Here is a 22,186-nt window from a genome sequence, read left to right as displayed (position 1 = left end):
ATTTATATACCCTTGGATCTGCCCAGTATAAGTTAGATGCCTCCATGTTTTCTTATTGCCTAGCCGATACAACCCTTGCCCCCTCTTGTATGAGGTTTGTAAATGCTACTCACGTTGGGGAAAACCTCACCAACGAAAAACTTAAATGTAATAACAGTGTGGAAATCTCCTTTGCCTACGGGCACATAAAATTGCCAGCAGGGTGGTTCCTTATATGTGGCAGACATGCATATTCCTATGTCCCGGCCAATAGTTTGGGGGGGGGTCCCTGCTCTCTTGGTCGCGTGGCTCCATTAATTTTTCCATACCCTCTGCAGTTATCTGCCCGTCATAAAAGGGATGCTATTCCCCTTGATTCCACCTATAGCTCAGAGGTAACCTTATTCTCAGAGAGTGAGGCAGCAGCTCTGGCCTTTTCTTTAGTTGGTATCCCTGGGCTTGTGGTGCATAATTATCACGCAGTAAAGTACCTTGCCTGCACGGTGGTAAAGGCCATTAACTTAACCTCAACCGTCCCACATGCATTAGGGGAAGTACGTCAGGGTATGCTACAGAACAGGCTGGCTGTGGACTATTTGCTTCTACGTCATGGTCACCTATGCCAGGAGTTTGCAGGCATGTGTTGCTTTAATATAACAAATGCAGGGCTATCCCTAGAAGCTGATTTACAACGCCTACAGCAGCTGGCAAAGGGCATCATCAGCAAACTGGGAAGGATCGGCTAGGCTCTTTATTTTCTGGTTGGGGTCTTTCTCCGTGGCTAAGTGGGTTGTTTAGCCTATTGTTTTTTCCCCTGTATTAATCATGGTATGTTTACTGTGTTGTATGTGTTCCTGTGTAAAAATGCTTATTTTACATAGCTTTGAAAAATTTAATTTTATGCATAGCCCGCTAGTAAGCAAATAAAAAGACTCAAGCAACAAAAATAAGTATTCTCAAAGAAGGGAATTGTTGGAGACCCCAGGGCATGGCCACTAGTTAAGTTGAGGGGGTGGAAGGCCATAAGGGTCGAGGAAGTCTCCCTGCTGTAGGCCTAAGGGCTTCTCCTCACCCCCCGCCCCTTAATAGAACTTGGGCCTGGCTGGTTTGAGTAAGCTCTTTTGCTCTTAAAACAATGTTCCAGCCGCAGATAATGCCTTACAGTGTAAGGTTTGCTGACGCCAAGTTAAAGATAACAGGAGAGAGAGCTAAGGCCAGACAGGATGTGCTGGTTGTTTAAGTTGCTAGGAACGCTTGTTCGAGGTTGCAGGAAATAAACATTGTTGTAACCCATATAAGGAAGGCAGAGTATTTGTGCAAAGCTTTGATTGGCTGATGTGTAGTGTAGTAGCATTAAGAAAGATAAAAGTGTGTGTAATGACCTGCTCTGATGTGCAGGATTTGAGATTCTATTCTCCCTGTCCCTTGTTTGCAGCTGCAAATAAACTTTTCTGCTTCTCCACCCCGTTGTGATTATTGGGTGACGCACACCGGGTAACGAACCCCTGCTGTTGTTCGCCTCTGGAAGTGGGTGCTGGCAACACAGGGCTGGAGCTTCCATCAGCTTCCTTTTTAGGATTTTAAATGCCCTGTCGGCTTCTGGGGACCAGTGAAAGGGGTCGTGATCCGGTCCCTTGACACAGTCATAGAACAGTTTAGCCCATAGTCCAAACTCTGGGATCCAGATCCTGCAAAAGCCCTCCCATACTCAGAAAGGCCCTGAGCCATTTACGAGTGCTTGGGGTAGGGACTTGACAGATAGCTTCCTTTCTTTCATTTGAAAGCTGGTGCTCCCCTTGCCGTACGTGAAACCCTAGGTACCACACTTCCGGGAGGGCGATTTGAGCCTTACTCCGTGCGACCCGATATCCCCGGAACCCAATATGGTTAAGGAGGCTCACGGTGGCTTCACGGCAGGGGGATAGGCCCACAGTGGGGAGTAACAAATAGTCTACATATCGCAGAAGGAGGGCCTCCCCCTTATTGTCCCACTCCTCCAGGTCCCTGGCCAAAGCCTGGCCGAAGAGGGTGGGGGAATTTTTAAATCCCTGGGCCAACACTGTCCAGCAAAATTGCTTTTTAACCCTTTTCTGATCCTCCCACTCGAAGGAGAAGATCTCTTGAGAGGGGGTGTCAACTGGAATGGTAAAGAAAGCGTCTTTCAGATCGAGAACCGAAAAATGGGTATACTGTCCCCCTATAGAAGCCAGTAGTGTATACGGGTTTGGGACAAGGGGGTGAAGAGTCTTAAACCGTTCATTGACTGCCCTTAGGTCCTGTACCAATCGATACATGCCATCAGGCTTTTGTACAGGCAGGATGGGAGTTTTCCAGGCTGACTGGCATTCTCGCAGGATGCCGTACGTTAGGAACCGATCTATCGTCTCCTGCAGACCTTCTCTGGCTTCCGTCTTGGTTGGATACTGCTTGATTTGCACTGGGCCCTTCCCTGGCATGAGCTGAATCTTGACTGGGGTTTGGTGGGTGGCCTTTCCTGGGACCCCTGCTGCCCACACTCAGGGGTACACCTGGTCTTCCCACTGGCTCTATTCTGGGCCTTGCAGAGCTGAGGGTTCAACTGCAAGGGTAATGATCCATGCATTCTCGGGGGGTAAGGTAAGGGTTATTTCATCCTCGGTAAAATGCAGGGTGGCGCCGAGGCGACACAGCAGGTCCCGTCTCAGCAGAGGCGTTGGGCAGTCGGGGAGGTAAACCAGCTTGTGGGATATAGTCCTGTTTCCCAAAGCGCATTGCGCTGGGGCAGACACTGGGCACTTGGTGTCTCTGCCCGTGGCTCCCACCACGGTAAGGGAATCTGCCACCGGCAACTGAAGGGTTCACGGCAGTCCGCGCCGCTCCAGAGTCCGGGGCAACAGGGAATTGGTTGCATAAGCTTGTGTAGTGAAGTAGGCAAAGGTATAAAATGTATATTGGAATCAATTATAATACGATCTTCCAATTAGTTCTGTTTTGTCTTAGTGATTGGCTTTGCCCGCCCACTTCCTGGATCCCAATATGGCTACAGTTAGAAAACAGGCCTCGTAGTGATAGACTCAGAGAGTCTATTTTGCTTAACAGAGAGCAGGTTAAGGAGTGGCTTGATCCCAGTCTATAAGTCTACAAATCTCTCTATAAGTATCTACCAATATTTAATAACGGGCTCTTCAGTCTAGCAGACAAAGATCAATCACGATCCAATGGCTGAACACTGAAATGAGACAAATTCAGTTGGGAAATGAGGTGTACATTTTTAGCAGTGACAATAATAAACCTTTGATTTCCAAGGGTTAGGAATTATTTTGGGGCCAGTTCTCCGGCCTGCATTATACAGGTGGTCAGACTACACGATCACAATGGTATCTTTTATTGTTAAGATGGGGATTTTTGGGAAAAGTTTCCAGTGAAATTTTTCAAACTTTCATTGGAGGGGGTGAAAAGCCAATAACTTCGGGGAGGGGAGTTGCTTTTTGGTTCGGAGGGGGGCTTTTTTGCTTGCCATTGGTTGGTTTTGTGTGTGCATTTTTGTTTTGTTATTGGACACCCTGAAAAAAAGTGGTTTTCCTGCTTACAAAACCAGACTGTGTTTGTTAATTTATGTATTTGCTTGGTGGGGGCGGGAGGGGGTTGTTCTAAAAAAACCCCACCAACTACAAAACAAGAGTTTTAATGTAAGATTTTCATGAACATTTTTAGTGATCTGTATTTAGGGCTGGGGGGTTGAATATTTTTTGTCGATGATTTGGGGGCTTCTACTGAAGAAATGAAAATGTTTTGTTTTTCTTTTTTCTTTTCTCTTTTGGGAGGGCAGAAACAGGGGGAGAGGAATTGTTTATTGATTTATTTCCATCCAGCCCTAATGACCAGCTCTGTGATTCTGCACATGGAGCTGCTTCTATGCAAGCCACATTTTGGGGTACAGGTAACATCTCCCCCAGTTCCTGGGATCCACAACTCTCACTCCAGGGTCTGTGGATTTGTAAATAATTCAGAAAAATGAATGCGTTGGGTTTTGGGGCATGGAGAGGTGGGTTTAAGATAAACTTAGAGGGAAAAATGGAATGTAAGAAATGTTCAGGGAGGAAAAATCCCCCATGTATTGAAATTTGCTACAACAATATAATCAGAGTTAGGTTAATCAAGACCAGTGCCAAAAGGACATTGGGTCATCTAATCTCCCCTATATAGTAAGAACCTTCATCTTCAGTTTTCATGGATTGTTGCCTGAATTTTGGACCACCCACGTACATGAAAATACTGATTATGTTAAGAAAAACCCACTACATGATGTTGGGCAGATGGGTTTCTGGTAATAGACAAGGATAGGGGAGGTAACATGTTTTCTTGAACCAACTTGTGGTTGTGAAAGAGACAAGCTTTTGAGCTATGCAGAGCTCTTCTTCAGGTCTGGGAAAGGTGCTCGTGGGGTCACAGCTAAATACAAGATGCGATGGATTGTTCATGTAAATATTAAGTCCATCTAAATGGAAATGCAAGGCTGTCAAAGTAAAGCAATGTAGTGAAAGATATATACAAACGCACATGCATGCATATGTGTACAGTTAATGTACAATTTATTAATTAAGCCACCCCATTAAACTTCTTTCACTTTCAAAACTCGGACTTTTCTCTTTATTTCTGGCCTCCTGTCCCCTCATATGAACCGTGATGTTGACTCAGGGCTGGCCTTTGGAGTGGGCTGTATGGGCCCCATCCAGGGCAGCCTGCCAAAGGGGGTGCCCGGGCCCCCGGGCAGAACAGTCAAAGGGCCCCCAGGCAGGCACAAGCTGCGCTCGCATGGACGTGGTCTGCCTGACGTTCGGGTGGTACTGTGCCTTTGCAGGCTGGTGCCCAGCGAGCTGCGGGCTGCGCTCTGGACGCGCCCTTCTGGCACAGCCAGGGCTTCCACATGCCCGCTCAATAGGGTTGCCAACTGTCTAATGGCACAAACCCAAAGACCCTTGCCCTGCCACTTCCCTGAGGCCACGCCCCTGTCATGCCTCTCCTCTGAGGTCCCGCCCCTGCTCACTCCATCCCACCTCCCTCTGTCGCTCACTTTCCTGCATCCTTGCTCATTTTCACCAGGCTGGGGAAGGGGTTGGGGTGCGGGAAGGGGTGAGGGGTGTGGGCTCTGGGAGAGAGTTTGGGTGCAGGAGGGCGCGTGGGGTGCAGGGTGAGGGATGCAGGAGGGGGCAGGGGGTCAGTGCTTACCTCAGGCAGCTCCTGAAAGTTACTGGCACATCCCTCTGGCAGCAGCTCCTAGGCGGGGTGCCCAGGGGGACTCTGTGCACCACTGCCCACAGGCACAGCCCCTGCAGCTCCCATTGGCCGGGAATTTCAGCCAATAGGAGCTGTGGAGTCAGCGCTCGGGGCAGGGGCAGCATGCGGACACCCACTCCCCAGGAGCCACAGGGACTGGCCATCCGTTTCCAGGAGCCACGCAGAGCAAGGGTGGGCAGGGACTAGCACCACTGCCGTGCTGGGGTAGTATAGGAAACTGCTCCCTGTAAGAACATGCTACTTCGGGTGTACTGAGCATGCTCAGTGACATCTGCTGACGCCACTTCCCTTCACCCTGCCCCTGCTTGGCATCCGATTTTGTGGACTGCTATTTACAGGTGTGCAAAGGGGGCAAAGGGGACAAATCTGAGGAGAGAGGTGGCCATGATCTGAGGAGGGGGCAGAAATTGACTGGTCGGGGTGGGGGTGTCAAGCAGCTGGAGGCAGGGCTAGGAGAGGGGCTGAGGGTCAAAATCAGGGATGGGGGGAAAGGAGCCGGGGTTAAGCCCAGGGAAAAGGCGCTGCCAGACGGTGCCAGAGGGCAAAACCCCAGCACAGGCAGGGACAGAGGAGGTAACAGTTACCTTGGTGAACTGAGACACCAGGGTTTGCAAAAATAGGGTGTGGGCGGGGGGGCAGAGGGGCTTTTTTATTTCCGCTCCCACAGACAGCACCTCTCAGCATGAGCTTCCCAGGGCTGGGTTGTTAAAGGCAGAGGCAACCCAAGGCCTAGTCACTGCAGCTCCTCTCTGTCTGATGTAACCAACTGAGGTGCTCTGGAGACTTAATTCAGTGAAATATTTTACGGAAACAAAAAGAATCCCTTATCAGTGTATCTGGCCGCATAAAGTCTCATAGCAGTTCACAAACTTGTCTTATCTGCTGCTGGGATTCCCTGAATTCCTGGATTCCCTGAATTACTCTTAACACGTTATCATTTAGCTTTGTTATTCTGCAGATGCATGTCATTGCGCTATTTAATTTATATTTTACCAACAAGTACTCATTGAAAATATGCAGCAGTCTAGTTTTAGCAATGACAGCTGTTTCTAGTATTGCACTGGCTATGTTTTTTACTGTGATTTCTCATTTGGAATTTTAATTCTAAAATTTTCTTCTTATTTTCAGAGTAGAAGTTTATTCTGCTGGACCATCTGACTTCCAGCTGGACTGAATTTCTGGCCTGCTCTCAAAATTTTTTTTTCATTCAATCCACCAGTGGTGATTGCCTTTTGCAACTTCTATTTTGCCTCTCAATCCAGCCCTTAGTGTTTTTCTGCATGCCATTGCTTGTGTGTAGAACTTGATTCACAAATATTCAATAAAGGCAGTATACTCTCTCAAGTAACATCCTTCTCAAAGACAAAAATCTATTGTAATTTTTGCTGAACATTAGAACTGCCGTAATGGGTCAGACAAATAGTACACCAGTGCCAGGTTCTTCTGTGGGAATGAACAGAACAGGGAATCACTGAGTGAACCATCCCATTGTCCCCTCCCAGCATCTGGCAGTCAGTGATTTAGGGACACCCAGAGCATGGGGATGCATCCCTGATTAGCTTGGATAATAGCTGATGCACCTATCCTGAGGAACTGATCTAATTCTTTGTTGAACCCATTTATAGTTTTGGCCTTCAAAACATAATGAACACACATCTACAGCCCCAAGAGGGCTTGACAACCACTAGAATTCTAAAAACATTAGTTATACACCCTGAAGTCAAGAAATGTTAATAAAGACATGATATTTTGTTGTTATTTGCCTCTTTGACCCTGAGCCTTTAGGGTGCAGTAAGGCCACTTCCACAAAAGCTGGAGCCTAAACACCTGAATGAAAGTAGGTCTCCCCTCATCCTTTTCCTGTTACCTCTCCCAAACATTTCATACACCTGAGGCCATATTGACACGACAAGCCTATGTTAACTCAAGTTATGTCAGCATAGACTCGCTGTGGTTACTATATCACTTCTGTGATTTACTTGTGCTATTGTAATAAATAAAACAGAACTTTAATGGTGAAAAATTACACCGGCATACAAGTATATTGAAGGCGAACCCTAAGGAAATTAAGAATTTAAATTATCCTCCACATGTCCCGTCTCCCACTAAAATGAATCCAACCCACAGGCCACTTGGGCAGAAGTATCAGTGTCAGGATGCTCCATTGTGAGCACAGTAAATGAAGCTGCAAAATAAATGATGTTTAAATGACCTCACTCTATTTCTCACAATCCTGTATTAAGAGGCAATTGATACATATGTATACCAGGCAGGGTCATTTGGAAGCCGAAGACTTTATGCTTCCATCCCCCACCACGGTCAAGTTTAAGCAAATCAGGACAAGTCATGAAATAAGAACAACCACAGGTATCAGTAACTGCTACTGGTAACAATTTGCTACCTCTCTACCAGAAGATGAGAAAGGCGAGAAGTACCAAATTAGTACTGGGAACTAGCCAACCAAAAAAACCCACTAGGTTTTAGTAAGGGGCCAACAATCCCCTTACACAAGCCAGCCCTGTGAGGGTCACAGATGTCCAGAGAAAACAGCACAAGCTGGTTCCATGATGGTCAGCACTCAGAATTCTGCAATCTGAATTCAAATATCAGTGGGATCTTGTCATTGCTTGCGGCAAAGCCCTGGGGCTGAAAGTGCTCACCTTCGCTGTCTCCAGTTGCACAAGAGCGAGTCTTTTCCCTCCTGCTGGGTGACTCGCCCTCTGGAGCCAGGTCTTTGATTGGGGTGGCTTGACGGGATGTCCACCACGGGTTGGGGCTCTAGAACTTGCCACCCTGGCTACTGATGCCTGCAGTCCTGCGGTTTGACCCCATGGTTGGGATTCTTGCTGCTTCACCTGATGCCCACAAGTTTGGCCCTTGTACTTGCTGCCATGCTTTTCCTCTTGCCCACATGGCACTTAAAGAAAGGAGTGCCAGGGCCAGGCTTCATAGGCAGGAGGGACCAAGAGTCCCAGGCTGGAGCCCAGCACACCTCTCCTCCTCTGGGTACCTAGAACACAGGAGGCTGGTGCTGACAGATCCAAGGGAAGGCTTAAAAGCCACAGAGGAACCAAGGGTGGGGCAAAAGGAGGGGTGGACCATGCCTATGCCTGGTGTCATGGAGTCACCGGGCGATGCTTTGGAACTACTCCATACGAAGCCATTCAGGACTCTGGGGGAGCCTCCTCTCTCTGAGCAGACTGTCTCCAGGGCAAGAAGCTCACACAGCTTTGACTTTCCTGGGTCTGACCTCGGAGCATTCAGCATCCCCTTCCACACTGTGCACTTCCTGCAGTGAGTCCGCACAGGTGGGGTTCTGGGGAAGCCAGAGGGCCCTGCACCCCAACTCCACAGTCAGACGTGACTCTCAGCCAGCCGGTAAAATAGAAGGTTTATTAGATGACAGGAACACAGTCTAAAACAGAGCTTGCAGGTACAGAGACAAGGACCCCTCAGTCAGGTCCATCTTGGGGGGTAGGGAGCCCAGACCCTGGTTCAGGGCCTCCCTCTGTTTCCCCAGCCAGCTCTAAACTGCCACTCTCTAGCCCCTCCTCTGGCCTTTGTCTCTTTCCTGGGCCAGGAGGCCACCTGATCTCTTTGTTTTCCAACCCCTTCAGTTGGCACGTTGCAGGAGAGGGGCCCAGGCCATCAGTTGCCAGGGGACAGGGTGTCGGCCATTCTCTGTGCAGACAGCATCATACTGGCCCTCTAGGGCTCTGCAACAATCACACACCCTTATCCCACCACCTAGATACTTAAGAAATGCAAAGGGGAAACTGATGCACCCGCACAGTATTTAGAGACAACATTCCCACTTCGTCACACATGGCCAGCTGACAGCCACAAAGATCAGCCTGCTCCCGGGCATGCTAAACACCCATTGAACTGCACAAGCACAACCGTGAAGGGACTTGAGCCCTCAATTGTCTGATCTGAAGTCAAACGCCTTAGCTGTTAGGCCACGTGGTCACATGAACAAAGCCTCTCCAAGGACTTCTTTAGAAAAGGCAGACACTGTGTTTCTTGGGTCATCTACTGAGGGAGGCAGAGACACTCTGGGCACAAGAAGTCGAATTCCCAGCGAGAGGTGAGTCTTAGTTCTATGGAGCCAGGTGCAGGATTTGGCAGGGAGGCTTAAGCATGGGGGATTGGGGTGCAGCGGAAGGGCCAGCTGTCTAGGTGTGGAGATTCAGTCGCACTGGGGCACAGGAGGGAGGAGGAGGAATCCTGCTGATAGCAATGGCCATGGAGAAAGAGAGGAAGGGATTTTTTGGTTGCTCTTTTACCTGCCTGCTTGCTCTTGTGGAAGGGGGTAGCTGCACGCAACAAGCTGGGCTTTGGCTACACTTGCCCGTTATACCACAATAAAGCCTCCCAGGGCGCTCTACCTTACTCCCTGTCCACACTGGCAAGGCACGTAGAGCGCTCGGACTCCCTGGCTGGAGCGCTGCTGGTACTCCACCTCCTCGAGAGGATTTACAGCTGTTGCGCATTGGCGGAGATGCTCCAGCTCCAGTGTAAATGGGGAGTAACGTTATTACGCACGGATTGACCTCCGGAAACTCCCCATAAGCCTTTTAACTGAAAGCTCCGTTTCGGGGGCTGCTTATCAAACAAACAACCACAGCTGCCGTTGGCTTTGAATGAGTGAGAGGCAGGCGGGGGGCTCCGTTGGAGTGCCGACAGCTACCGTTTGCTTGAAGAGAGAGGCGGGGGGTTGGGGTCCATTTCGGGGAGCCGCTGCTTAGCTCGTCTGTGAGAAAAAAAGGAACAGCAGCCGTTTGCTTTCAGTGGGTGAGAGAGAGGCGGGGGGGGGAGGGGGTCTGTACTTACAAGACAGCTCACTGACACTCTCAGCCCCCCAAAACCCCACTCTCTCTCCCCCCACGCGCCCTGTCACACTCCACCCCACCCACTGGCGGATTAATGATTTTGCTGCCGTAGGCCCAGAAATAATTGCCACCCCCCAGCTCGCCTCTGCCTCCTCCCCTGAGCGTGCCACCGGGTCCTGCTTCTCCCCGCTCCCGGCCAGGGCTTGTGCGTGAAACAGCGCGAAGGGGGGGAAGGGGGCGAACGCGGCGCGCTCAGGAGAGGAGGCGGGGCTGGGGTGGGGATTTGGACCAATAGGGACAGGGAGGGGGAATGGGGGTAGGGAAGAGGTGAAGTTGGGGCGGAGGGCATGAACCGGCACCGGGGGAAGCAGCCTCTGGCTGTTATTATAAATTTGCCGCCCCTGCAAATTTGCCACCCAGGACTAGGCCTTGTTGGCCTAGGCGTTAATACGCCGCTGACCCCACCCCCCCACATTTGAAAAGCACGTTGCAGCCACTCGAATGCTGGGATAGCTGCCCATAATGCACTGCTCCCAATGCAGCCGCAAATGCTGCAGATATGGCCAGGACAGTGCGCTGGCGGCTGTCAGTGTGGACAGACTGCAGCGCTTTCCCTACTCAGCTGTACAAAGGTGGGTTTAACTCACAGCGCTCTACATCTGTAAGTGTAGCTTTGCATTCCTGGTTTTGTGTCTCCATAGCGTGGCCATTTGGTGTCAGTCCTTTGAGATAAACCATTTTTTTCATAGAAACAATATTTTCCTCATACAGACATAGGAGTAGATTAATCTACAAAGGGAAGGTGATTCCGAGGCAGTTCTGCAGGGAGAGAAGGGAACATTTTCAGCATTACTAAATGATTGTGTTGTACCTTACACACACACAGAGTGACAATAAACTTAATTAATTGAGGACACACTTCACAGGAATGAATAAACACCTTTATGTTCAAGGAGTTAGGTACATTTAAATAATATTAAAAATACGTTCGGGGCAATGCATGAAAACCTCACGGCACTGAACAACCCACTTGATATAGTTAATGTACTCCATGATAGTTAAAGAAGTTAAGAAAGATGTGCTTATAAATTAATGTGCTGTGCCTTTTACACTCGCACAAGACAGAAGAAACTGAATTATTTGAGCTACCAACATTTCCACTTTCTCATGGCATTTTAGTTCTGAAGGTTGTTTTAATTTTTTTATTTTCTTGGAACCAGAAATGAGGACAGAGAACACTGGAGTCAGTAAAAAGAAAAGGAGGACTTGTGGCACCTTAGAGACTAACAAATTTATTTTTTACGAAAGCTTATGCTCAAATAAATTTGTTAGTCTCTAAGGTGCCACAAGTCCTCCTTTTTGCGAATACAGACTAACACGGCTGCTACTCTGAAACTGGAGTCAGTGGAATTACAGCAGTAAGGCATTAGCCTCATTATGTGTCACTAACCAAAGGCTTTGTTAACAGAGCGTGAATGTTACTGAATGGTATGTCTAGCCCTGCAGTTAGTTAGATGCAGAAACAACCGGCTCTATGGTTGGTAAATTTACACAGACTCTGCTGCTGACCATGACATAGAAGCACAATTCCTTTCAACAGCTGCTATTTCAATGCCTCTGGAAGTTACAGAAAACAACGATCTGTGTTAAAGGAAAGTTGCCATATCTTAGAGCCCCAATTTCTACTGTGTGTGTACAGGAAGGTTGGAATGTGTAACAGGTTATTTGGTAAAGTTAAACTATTTTATGTTTGTAACAGGGTCCTGCCCACCTCCAGCAGAGTTTTCAGTCACATACTATGGCAATTTACCAAATGTCATACAAACTAGTCCATTCCTCCCAGTATTCAATCTCTGGCCGGAATGTTAGAATAAGGCAGAGAACTGGGGAAGTATCACAATAGGAATAAATTAAAAGCTGGGATTAATCAAAGATGGGATGCAGACAGAGCCTGTTCTACAGCTGGTGAAGTGACAGGGACACACTCTCACTAGAAATAACAAAATAAATTGGTTAGTCTCTAAGGTGCCACAAGTCCTCCTCGTTCTTTTTGCGGATACAGACTAACACGGCTGCTACTCTGAAAACCCCTGCTCGTGCTGGTTCTGAAATAACAGCAGAAGCAGGTCAAAGAGAATGAGCTCATGTGGGAGCTCTGGGCAGCTGCCCTGTCAGTGCATCACTCCCCTGGCAGGTATGTCACAAAACACCTCACTTTTCCTCTGGAAGAGAAACCCTTCCCCCCACTGCCACCACTTCATTATACTATCCAGGGGGCTGTTTGTCCTGCAGGACTTTGATCTCTCTGGGTGGTCCATGGTGATTCATAAAAGAACCATTAGGGGAGCAGGAGTTGTCCCAATGGAAATCTCATCACCTCTTTCTCAGTGCGCCTTCTAACCCTGGCTGTAGGGGCTTAGGAGTTGGCTTTAACCTGGCTCTCTCCTGTCTTGATTTTAGGTGGGATCTTAACCACTGTCTGGATCTTGGCAGCTTAGACCTTCTGAGGACTTTTCTTCGACTTTTTGGTCCCTGCTGCAGAAACTACCTTAAAATGACTATTCCTGGACATGGGATGGTGGCATTTCCAGGGATCCGGGCAGCTCTGACCAGCTTCTTGGTGGCTAAGTAACTGCTCAAAGCCACTGGCTTCTTCTCATGCCTTGTCCTGGGGGTCCCGATGTTACCTGAATGTGAAGGAGCCAAGATGCTGGTGACCTTTCCCTCACCAAGGTGTCTTTGCTCATCAGACTCCTGAACCTCAACTGGATGTGGTTCTTGTTCTTCTGCACAGCATAGCCCCTAGAGAACAGGGATCTGAAAATAGGCATTCATATTACACTTTTGTTGAATTGATGAAAACATAACCTAGACAAAAAAAAAAGGAGGACTTGTGGCACCTTAGAGACTAACCAATTTATTTGAGCATGAGCTTTCGTGAGCTACAGCTCAGTTCATCCGATGAAGTCTCCTTAGTCTCTAAGGTGCCACAAGTACTCCTTTTCTTTTTGCGAATACAGACTAACACGGCTGTTACTCTGAAACCTAGACACTTAGCAGACTGGAACTGATTTCAGCTGATGGACAGGTTTACTATGGTTTTATGCATTTACACAGGAAAATTTTGAGTGTTTAAATTCTTTTCAAGCATCCCCATTCAGTGGAACTTATGAACATACTGGAAATATTTTCCTTTAAGAGAAAGGCTTCTAAGGTAGTACTTGGATTTGAACTAAGGACCACTTGAATGACATTCCAACAGTCTACCACTGAGCTATGCCCCCATGATGTTATGTTGCAGGCAGTGATCTTAAGGACCTTGAAGGACAGACCGTGCTTCAGAGACCTCCTGTTCCATTCCCAGACCATGGGTGGTTTTGAAAATGGGGTTTGATTAAACTTCATATATGCGGGTAAACACCACAGGTTGTATACCTACAGACGTGGCTTCTCCCACTGACACAGATACTATCTCTTGGGGAGGCTGATTAACTACAGGGATTGGGCAGCTCTTTCCCATTTATAGAATCATAGAATATCAGGGTTGGAAGGGACCTCAGGAGGTCATCTAGTCCAACCCCCTGCTCAAAGCAGGACCAATCCCCAACTAAATCATCCCAGCCAGGGCTTTGTCAAGCCTGACCTTAAAAACTTCTAAGGAAGGAGATTCCACCTCCTCCTGAGGTGATTCCATGGGATTACAGCATCTTTGTTAACACACTACAGCAGCATTGGTGCAGCTGTGCTCCTGCAGCACTTTGAATGTCGACTTGCCTCAGAGTAAGACCAAAGTCCAGGCTGGCTCCATTTGGCACCGTGGGTGGTAAGACACCACACTGACTGCTGTGTAGTTCTGTAAGTGTGTCCATGGCTGAACAGCGAGAATTCCTGCCCATTTCCCTTGTGGCGGCAGCATGATTAGAGTGCTTGTGGTTAATGATGTTGTTGTAGATTGTCTATTCCCTGCCATAAGAATTCGCCAGTCCCTTTTCCCAATATATCGCCAGCACCTCTTTGATTGCAGTAGCAGGTTTTCTTTGGGACACTGAGATTTTTTGGGCAGTTGGTGGCTCCTTTCTTTCCTCACCCTGGAGTAAACTCAGATTTTTATTCCATCCATCCATCATCAGATACATGGAATAACAACAGCAGCATGAAAAAAGAGGAGAGCCAATATCTCACTGTCAGGGGTGAAGGTGGCCACGTCCCCTGTGTCTGACAATTGCCATTGCAGGAGGCAAGATTTCAAAGGAATTGAATGCCCTGGCTCAGACGAGAGGGACAGAAGAATTTTGCTGCTCACAGATCTATGCAAAGGAAATTGTGTCTGTGTGAAAATGAGGAGGTAAATGAAACACCCACATGGTGGCGCCTAAGCCATAAGGGCAGGGCTGGATTACCCAATAGGCAGACTAAGCACATGCTTAGGGCACCAGCAAAGCAGGGGACACCAAAAAAAAAAAAAGAGATTAAAAAAAAATTGATATTTGATATTTCAAAAAAAAGCATCGAACTAGTCATCATGGGAAAAATCAGAACTTTGTTAGACTTCCTTACACTCCACTACACACTCTTCCCCCGTTTTTCTGTTCTCTTTTTATTACTTATCACCACCTAAACCGGGGTGGGGGGGGTGGGGGGGCGTCCTACTAACGTAGATCAAAATAATGCGAGGAAATCAGGTCCTGTCATGTATTGCAATAAATTTATATTTTATTATTCATATATTATTCTGAGTTATACGTACTGTAGCCAGACAGCCAGTCCCCCCTCTCAGACCAGCATTGCTGGGAACACACGGGAGCCAAAACAACAGGGCACTTAACATAAATTCCAGCACAGCCTTTAGAAGCACAGGTGTGCTGCTACAATGTGCCTCTGGGAACATATACAACTATTAGGCTCACAGCAGACAGAGATGCTGTGACAGACATGGCTCTTAGCCCCTACTAAATAGCATGATGCACACACCCCAACATCCTAGGTGGGAAAATATTTACCCTAATAAAAGGAATGTCCAGTAGTCGAAACTTATTGTTTCTCTCCCTTGCAAGTGTAAACTACTCTTGCGAGAGCTGGCGTCGCCCAGACAGACCAGCCCCAATTTGGCATAGAAAGGAGAAAGAGAATAAAGGAGTACAGAGGTATAAGTATGGGACCTACAGCACCATGATTTTTGAGTGCTTTTTCACTATCTATCTGCTGGTCAGATAAGTGACAGCCTCCCAAGGCTTCTGCAGCTAAGAGGGTCCCTAAGCCTTGTCCCTTATTCGTCTTTCCGCGGAATTGAGTGACCGATCCTGGCTTGGCACCGCTGGAATCGAGAGATGCAAGGAGGGTAAGAAGCACCCACACCTGATCTCCTATCTTTAGTGTACACATATTTTGAAATAGAGCTCTATACTTTGTTTTCTTTCTTTGGGATTGTGGCTTCAGTTTTGTAACTTGTTTGTGTGTGTAACATCTCTACATTTAAATAAGTAGGCACTAGCAATTTTGTAACCACATGATTAGAATCTAGTTTAATAAATTTTGGTAACCATTGTGCATAAGCCTGACTTGTTTCTCTGGTTTACTGTAAAGCAGCCAACACAATTAAAGAACCTCAGCCGTTTTGGCTATAAAGCCTGGCCATTAGGTGAGAGTACTAAGAGCATAGCGTTGAGTTGTGCCGCCTCCACGGGGCAAACTCTTGGGGCACCTGTCAGTCAATCCTGGCTGCCCGCTGCGAAGGAGCTCTGAGCTCTAGCAGTTAAAGTCACGGGTGTTTAGGACCTTGGGGCATCCGTCAGCCTAGCCCGGGCTGCCCGCCGCGAAGGGACAGTGCGTCCTAGCGGTTAAAGTCACGGATGGTCTAAAACGGGCATAGCTGGCACCTCACCAAACATCCCTGGCCATCGGCTAACACATACTTGATTCGTTTTTTTTCTTTCATATATATTATATATATATACACAAAAATAGTGTACGTTATGTAATTTATTTTTTTTTAAGTTCAGATAACTGAGATACGGAGCAGGATGAAACGTAACCAACTGAGTGGAGCACAGAAACGTAAACTGGCGGAAGAAAAGAAACAAAAAACTAGTGAAATTTTCCAAAATCTTCCAAAGCTGACATCATTTTTCAAAGCAAATCTATCAGAAGCAACATCTTCTCTCAGTAGCACAGACATCATTCCAAAACCTGTAGCTGTTTCAGAGACTGACCCTTCTTCTATTGGTAAAACAAACACCATTCCAGAACATGTGGATGTGTCAGAGACTGTAACAAATTAAAGGGGAGTATGAATACTGGCATCATGTCATGCAGCGTGTTATAGGTGTTATTCAAACATTAGTTGAATGTGGTCTGCCTTTCCCCACACATTTGGATCATTGCAGAATGGAAATTTCTTGGGATTGTTGGACCTTGTGGCTCAGTTTGACCCATTTTTAGCAGGCCATATCTCAAAATATGGGAATGCTGGCGAAGGTAACCCATCATACTTATCCAAGACAACATGTTACGAACTCATTGGTCGAATGAGTGACAAAGTTCGTTCAGCTATTGTAGATGAAATAAGTACTGCTGGGTACTTCAGGTTATCTGTCAACTCTACACCTGATCTTTCACATATTGATCAATTGAGTATTGTACTAAGATATGTGTCTCCCACAGATGGAAAACCAGTTGAACGATTTATAACATTCCTCAATTCGAAAAGCCACACTGGTGAAGACATGGCAAATCAAGTACTGCAGTATCTGTGCCAAGTTTGCAAAATAGATTTCTCAAAGTGCAGAGGTCAAGCTTATGACAACGCTGCCAACATGTCAGGGTGTTATCAAGGAATGCAGAAGAAGCTTTTAGAACAGAACAAATATGCCATATTCATGCCATGTGCTACACACTCTCTCAATCTTGTTGATTGTTGTCCGGTGGCAGTAAGTTTTTTCTCAACAGTCCAGTTACTTTATACATTTTTCTCTGCCTCAACACGCCGATGGGCAGTTCTTAAAACATATTTGGGCAATGATCGTGTGTTGAAATCTCTTTCTAATACTCGCTGGGAGGCACATGCAGTGGCAACAAGTACAATTCTGTAGTCCTACTCCATTAGAAAGTATAGCTGAAGACCAATCACAAAAGGGAGAAACTATACGAGAGGCAGAAAACATTGCAAACAAGATGCAAGAACTAGAGTTTGTATGCATGTTGATCATGTGGAATGAAATTTTACAACACTTTTACCACACAAGTCAAGCTCTCCAAGAAAAGCAATGGGATTTGAAAACATGTGCAGACCTCTGTCAATCATTATCAGACCACTTACACACTTTGAGGAACGATTTCGAAAGATCTGAAGACACAGCAAAAGATATCTTGCCTGATACTAACTACAAAGAAGCCCAGTCCCGCAAGCGAATCAGGAAAAAACAAGCAAATGATAGCACCGCTACAGACTAGGGACCGTATGGCTCGGCAGCAGTTCTGCAGAAAAGGACCTAGGGGTTACAGTGGACGAGAAGCTGGAGATGAGTCAACAATGTGCCCTTGTTGCCAAGAAGGCCAATGGCATTTTGGGATATATATGTAGGGGCACTGCCAGCAGATCGAGGGACGTGATCGTTCCCCTCTGTTTGACATTGGTGAGGCCTCATTTGGAGTACTGTGTCCAGTTTTGGGCCCCACACTACAAGAAGGATGTGGAAAAATTGGAGAGAGTCCAGCGGAGGGCAACAAAAATGATTAGGGGACTGGAACACATGACTTATGAGGAGAGGCTGAGGGAACTGGGATTGTTTAGTCTGCAGAAGAGAAGAATGAGGGGGGATTTGAAAGCTGCTTTCAACTACCTGAAAGGGGGGGTCTAAAGGGATGGATCTAGACTGTTCTCAGTGGTAGCAGATGACAGAACAAGGAGTAATGGTCTCAAGTTGCAGTGGGGGAGGTTTAGGTTGGAAATTAGGAAAAACTTTTTCACTAGGAGGGTGGTGAAACACTGGAATGCATTACCTGGGGAAGTGGTGGAATCTCCTTCCTTAGAAGTTTTTAAGGTCAGGCTTGACAAAGCCCTGGCTGGGATGATTTAGTTGGGGATTGGTCCTGCTTTGAGCAGGGGGTTGGACTAGATGACCTCCTGAGGTCCCTTCCAACCCTGATATTCTATGATTCTATGATTCAGTGCAAAGCAGAAACAGCATTGAATCCTAGAGACAAATTTCACGTATCTACTTACTACGCTATAATTGATACACTTGAAGCTCATATGAAGAGGAGAGGTGAAGTGTACAAAGAAGTATCAAGTAGATTTTCTTTTCTAAACGATATGGACTTATCTGACGAGCAATATTCACAAAGTTCCTAAAAGCTACTTGACTCATACCCTGTTGACTTGAACGTGAATCTCTGTGGAGAAGTACGGCAGTTCCATTGTTATATGCGCGCAAAGTTTAATGAAACAGGAAAAATGAAATCCAGTCACATTGATCTTCATGACACAATACTGAAAGATGGAATACGATGTGTATTTCCAAATGTAGAGATCGCATGACGTATTTTTCTAGCATTGATGATGACTAACTGCTCTACAGAACACTCTTTTTCTCAGCTGAAAAGAATAAAAAACCCTCAGAGAACAACAATGTGTCAGGACAGACTTGATTCATTTTCCCTATTGGGTATGGAAGTGGACATGCTTCGTCGAGTCAGCTTCGATGAATTTATCCAGAATTTTGCAATCAGAAAATCTAGAAAGAAACTATTTTAATTTCAGCATACATGTAAGTTTTGTGTCATTTCGAAAAATAAAATTGTATTTTACGGTATAGTATTGTTTTTATTTTGAATTACACATGGGGGGCACAATAATCTTTTCAGTGCTTAGGGCCTCTAAAGGTCTTAATCTGGCCCTGCACCCACCAATTCTTCCCTGTGGCTGCTCCAGCCCTGGAGCACCCACGGAGTCGGTGCCTGTGCCTTTGGACCCTGGAAACCCCCTCCCCCCAAAAGGCAGAATAGGAAGTAGCCTAGGGGAGCCGAATAAAGCTCAGCTGTATTGCTGACTGATGGCTGGCCAGCATGTTGTGGCCGGATTTCCCCACTGACCCAGTGGTGGAATACTCCCCATGTTAGGGCCCTGGGCTGGGACATGGTGCAGTCAGGTGGCCCCACATCCCCCTTCCCCTGTGTGAGGATGTGACGCAGCAGGGAGGGGGGAGTGTTGGCCTGGGAATGTGCCCTGGGGATGGGAGACCTGAGAGCCTGTCACCTGAGCCAGGAGGGGGAGGTAACACCTCTGCCCAGGAATGTGAACGGATGATGCAGGAGAGAGCCTGCTGCGGGGGTTTAGTTTCAGTTTGGGGCTGGGTGGAGGAACGCAGGGAACCCCAGGGCTGGGGTCTAAGCTCCCTGCTCCCCCAGAAGGACTTGACTGAGGGGTCCTGGGTGTACCCACAAGCTCTGTTTTGGACTGTGTTCCTGTTGTCCAATAAACCTTCTGTTTTACTGGCTGGCTGAGAGTCTCAGTGAATCCCAGGAAGAGAGGTGCAGGGCCTGGACTCCCCCACACTCCGTGACACCCTGTCATCCTGCCCCTGGGGTGGCAACCTCCTCAGCATAGGCCAAGAAACCTGTGTTTGTTGGCAGTCCACCAGAGCCAGGTCCCCCATCTGTTTGCTGCTTGGCCCTGTTTGAGTGTCTGGGCGTATAGACTCATTACTGGTCTGTCCTGACTACAGGCCAGAACCTCCTAAGTGTTTGGTGCCCCACCCTGTCAGAGGGCCAGGGCCCCGTAGGCTCAGTACTGCGCTACCCCACAGAGTGGCAGAGACCCCAGTGCTAATTCCCCCGTGAACTGTGCCCTTCCAGAGGACTTGTAGCAAGGGGGCATGGCCTCCCTCCCCGACGGATGGAGGGACAGCTGCAAACACCTTACAGAGTACCATGGATTGATACAGAGGCAATCGGATCTTTTCTGTCCTCTTATCTATCCCTTTCCTGATGATTCCCAGCATCCTGTTATCTTCCTAGCAACCTGACCTGTCTTCCCAGGTCCATCTCCCCAGGGTCTTGGAAGCATCAGATTCTCTGCAGCATCTTTGTGAGCAAGAAATTCTGTTACAGGAACCCCCCTGAGCTGCTGGGGGTTCCCCCCCTCCACTCTACCATGTTGACCCAAACAGACAAGCCTTCACACAGAGAGGACAAGACAGTTATTCTTTCACAGCTGGTAGTGTGGCCGAGCGGTCTAAGGCGCTGGATTAAGGTTCCAGTCTCTTTGGAGGCGTGGGTTCGAATCCCACCACTGCCAACTCTTTAGTCACTCTGAACCTGCATGAATGCAGAATGTAGCTTTAGTCCTGATTTTGGGGGCTTCCTTGATCCTTTAAACCCAGACCCTCCTCATCAATTCTCTTGCCCTCTCCTCCACCTCCCAACCCCCCTCTAGTTTAAAAACAACAGTCAGCGCCTTTCACATCACTAGCAAAGTCCAGCACTGGAGTTCACGATGTAGATAGCTGGTCTGGAAGGGGAGTAAGATTTTTTTTTGGTGGGGGGGAAACAGGAAGGAAATAGACAGCGAGAGATGGAGAGAAAAGTTCATTTCAGTTACTGACACTACAGTCATTCACCCTCACTGATTGTCTGTGCTCCTTGCTGTGTGAGATTTATTATGCAAAATTGACCAGTATGTGTCTGGTTTGGTTTAAGTGAGTTCAGCCCATTCCTGCTCCAGCACTGACCTCAGCTCATCCATTTCAGGCACCCGCGTGGTTCCATTTCTCTTCATTCCTGTGTTTTCCCAAGACATTTCTCCACTGGGCATTTATTTTTGCTGAAAAGGCCCTGCTTGCTGCTGCCGTGGGGAGTTTAGGCCTGGGGGTGTCGTAGAACTGATCAATGACATTGTTTTTAATTGATCACTTTATTAATATAACGTCATAAGCAAATTTTTATGAATGAAATGACATTCATTTATAAAACCAGGTACCCCAATAACTGGTTAATTGAGTTTCACTTGCAATCCAATTGCTGCTTAAATCGCTGAAACTTGCACTGTTTCAACACTGTAACTTCTGCTCACTGTTTGTCATTTATTATACTTGTCTATATTGGAACTTCTGTTCCCTGTTTGCCATTCCTTACACATGTCCATATTGTAACTCAAACTCCATTTTAACTGGTCCCAAACTCCATTTTAAAATGCTCACTCCACTTTGTAAAACCTTGCTGCAACCTTCATTTTTGCAAAACCCTGCTGTAATCTGATTAGTGTAGTTTCGATGTGGGAATGAGGTATGTATGGATGATGGAATCAACCTCCAGCCCCAGCCTGTCCTGATGAAATAAAGTGTAAACACCAATGGCTGAAGATGCAGACAACAGCCCTGACAAAGTAAGAAGAGTCCATCCTAAAAAGAAAAGAACAAAAGTACAATTGAAGAAACAACAAGGCCAGGTGCTAGGCTGAAAGTCATGTCTACAATTGATGAGTGATCAGTCTCACCGAACCCAGAGGCAGCATGACACAGCAGGACCTATAGACTCTGGATTCAAACTCAACCCTACAAAAAGGATGGGTGAGAGGGAAGACTTTGGAGGGTAACATTCTGCTGCCAACATGGAAGGGCATCGGTGCATGTCCAACAGAGACCCAGTTCTTCATTGTGCCCGGCTTTCCTGGCCAGTTAGCCGCCACAAGCTACGAACTGAAGCCACGAACTCAAGCTACATTCAGGACTGGTAACTATCTAGCAGCTGCAGAACATTTGATGTGTGTGTGTGTGTATACATAGGTACTAGATATTAGTTGTTGGTCTTAAATCAAATTGTGTTATTATAATAAACATGACATCATGTCTTGTCCCATGAAACGATCCTGTGTAGTTTTGTGTCCCCACCTCCTCTCCTCTTCTCACGGGTCCTTTTAAAAACATTGGTGACTTTTAGATGTTTAAGAAACGCAGGCGTGAGCGGCACTCCCTGCTGCCAAGATTTTGCAGTAGCACGAATCTGCTTTGCCGCACATGAAATTGGCGTTGGAGACGCCCGCCCCCTCCCCCCATTAGTGAGCATTTTCAGTATCACTTGACCAAAGGCTTTATAGGAATCGT

At 47.2% G+C, this 22,186-nt stretch overlaps 1 non-coding gene across 1 annotated transcript; it reads left to right on the top strand.

Annotated features, from left to right (window-relative positions):
• The first annotated feature begins 20,300 nt into the window (after positions 1-20,300).
• TRNAL-AAG lies at positions 20,301-20,382 on the top strand. The gene has a single exon. It is a non-coding gene; the product is annotated as a tRNA-Leu (tRNA).
• Positions 20,383-22,186: the final 1,804 nt, after the last annotated feature.

This window comes from Chelonia mydas, chromosome 28 (genome assembly GCF_015237465.2).
Source record: "Chelonia mydas isolate rCheMyd1 chromosome 28, rCheMyd1.pri.v2, whole genome shotgun sequence".
NCBI lineage: Eukaryota > Metazoa > Chordata > Testudines > Cheloniidae > Chelonia > Chelonia mydas.
Note: the sequence above shows the minus strand (reverse complement) of the source record. Positions and strands in the feature narration are given on the sequence as shown.